This window comes from Megalopta genalis, unplaced genomic scaffold (assembly GCF_051020955.1).
Source record: "Megalopta genalis isolate 19385.01 unplaced genomic scaffold, iyMegGena1_principal scaffold0137, whole genome shotgun sequence".
Classification (NCBI taxonomy): Eukaryota; Metazoa; Arthropoda; class Insecta; order Hymenoptera; family Halictidae; genus Megalopta; species Megalopta genalis.
In genome coordinates this window covers 262,501-265,000 of record NW_027476206.1, presented here as the reverse complement: position 1 = coordinate 265,000, position 2,500 = coordinate 262,501, and the positions used below count along the sequence as shown (strand labels likewise).

The 2,500-nt window shown below is 57.0% G+C and overlaps 1 pseudogene; it reads left to right on the top strand.

Moving 5' to 3' along the window:
• LOC143262487 (large subunit ribosomal RNA) overlaps positions 1-2,500 on the top strand; it is a 6,917-nt pseudogene that overhangs the window by 2,218 nt on the left and 2,199 nt on the right.

Sequence of the window (2,500 nt, the reverse complement as noted above, 5' to 3'; positions counted from 1 at the left end):
ACCTGGAGACGCCGTCGGGAGATCCGGGGAGAGTTTTCTTTTCTGTATAAGCGTTCGAGTTCCCTGGAAACCTCTAGCAGGGAGATAGGGTTTGGAACGCGAAGAGCACCGCAGTTGCGGCGGTGTCCGGATCATCCCCTCGGACCTTGAAAATCCAGGAGAGGGCCACGTGGAGGTGTCGCGCCGGTTCGTACCCATATCCGCAGCAGGTCTCCAAGGTAAAGAGCCTCTAGTCGATAGATTAATGTAGGTAAGGGAAGTCGGCAAATTGGATCCGTAACTTCGGGATAAGGATTGGCTCTGAGGAGCGGGGCGTGTCGGGCTTGGTCGGGAAGCGGGTTTGGCTGACGTGCCGGGCCTGGGCGAGGTGAACGGCTCTCGTGGCTGGGATCCGAGCTCGGTCCCGTGCCTTGGCCTCCCGCGGATCTTCCTTGCTGCGAGGCTTCCGTGGCGTTTCCCATCGGTGCGGTCGTCCTCTTCGGCCGCCATTCAACGCTCAGCTCAGAACTGGCACGGACTAGGGGAATCCGACTGTCTAATTAAAACAAAGCATTGCGATGGCCCCCACGGGTGTTGACGCAATGTGATTTCTGCCCAGTGCTCTGAATGTCAACGTGAAGAAATTCAAAAAAGCGCGGGTAAACGGCGGGAGTAACTATGACTCTCTTAAGGTAGCCAAATGCCTCGTCATCTAATTAGTGACGCGCATGAATGGATTAACGAGATTCCCATCTGTCCCTATCTATCTACTGGCGGTGGCGGTCTGTGGCCACCCAGGGCGGGAGATAACCCCCGAACTAGCCCTCGCGTAGGAGGGTTGATCGGCCGAGTCGATGGGTGTATCGGCGATGAAGGCATTAGAGACCGTCAGTGCGTCGTACATGTAGTACTTCGCATAATGGCGAGGCCCTGATTTAGCATACGGGCTGTGGCGTGTTCTTTGTACAGCACTGTATGTGCTGTATGACTTCCGACTGGGGAACTGTTGTCACTCGTGGCATCAGTTCCCCAGTTTACGTTAAACGGTTTTTCAGACCGTTTTTCGTGGGCGGAACACGCCACTAGACAACACTCCGCTGGGCTCAGGAATACATGGGATGCAATCAATCCCCTGGGCAACCCAGGCCGCAAGGGGCAAACGTGCCCTAGCCACACTTGAGCCTCCACGAAAAAGGTACCGCTGGATAGCTCGTGTTCTTAAATACGCAGCGAACTGAACGAAGTGTGGTGGAGAGGAAGAGGCAGCCTCTCCGACTGCTGTCTCCCACGTGTTTGCCGTGCGTGGCGACCCTTGTCGTCGGAAAAGAGGATCCTGGGATCTGAGGGGGCCCTCTCCTGCGGGTGAGACGTCCCCAACACGTACCTTTGGCCTCTGCTTCGGCTAGATGGGCGGCTGGACGAGAAAAGCAGCCCTGGTCCAGTCAATCGGCTTGGAACGACCACACGCTTCGGGCAAGTGGGTTCTGCTGGGCGAGGACGCGGGCTGGGTAAGGAAACCGACCCAGCCAGCAGACTATATTCGGTGCGTAGCCCTAACTCAGCCTTTGGCGGGTTCCAAATTGTGTGGGTCGGTGGTGGCCGGGGAGCGCACTGGATGAAAGACCAAGACACATTATGGGTCTGAATACAAATAATGAACAAAAAACTAAGCGTCCAAAGACGACGGGTCCAGCTCCTACTCGGAGTGAAGCCGTCGCCGCAGACGCGGGAACTGCAAATGCAGCTGTCAGTCCCCCCGCGTCTGTGAGAAAGACAAGATCCGGGAAGGTGATTAATATCGCCAATCCTCGCGTGATCTTGCAAAGATGTGCGACTCCCACGCGAGCGGTCTCGGTGAAAACCGAGCCCACGGTAGAAGGTACGCCGGACACCGGTAACGTGGAAGTAATCGAACGAGTCGGAGACACGTCACTCGTGAAGGTGCAGTCGGCACCCGAGCGTGTCGAGGACCCTACTGGTGACGGTTGGCAAACCGTCACCAAAAAGTCGAAGCGAGCCAAGCCGGGCGCACCCACCGGCAAGGCCGCAGTAAACCGGGCCAGGAGACCGAAGGGGACGTTCTCCGGGCAGAAGGTACGGCCTCTCGATCTCGTAAGAGACGAAGCCTTTAGGCGAGTGTCCGAAATACGGACCTTTTGCTTTCGACCTGAGTCGAAAGTCAATAAGGAGTCCGGGTCAAAGATACTCGCCGAGGTTGAGGCACTCAACGAGCTGGTCCAGGAGCTTATTCAACGGAATAGCTTCGTCGAAGGGCAGCTCGCCGCGGTCAGGGCGGACCTAAAAGCGCGTCCTGCCGTAATGAGTGCGATGCGACCTGGGCCGTCCAAGGGAACTCTCCCGAAGACGGCCTGCAACGCCGCGCAGTCGACTTACACCCATGTGAACAAAGTCGACTGCAAAGGAGCTTCTCCGGAAGCGGGGAGACGGCCACAATCGCAGCATGTGGTAAAAATCTTCCCGCCGAAGGAAAAAGGACAGAGCAGCGAAGTTACGAAGGTTA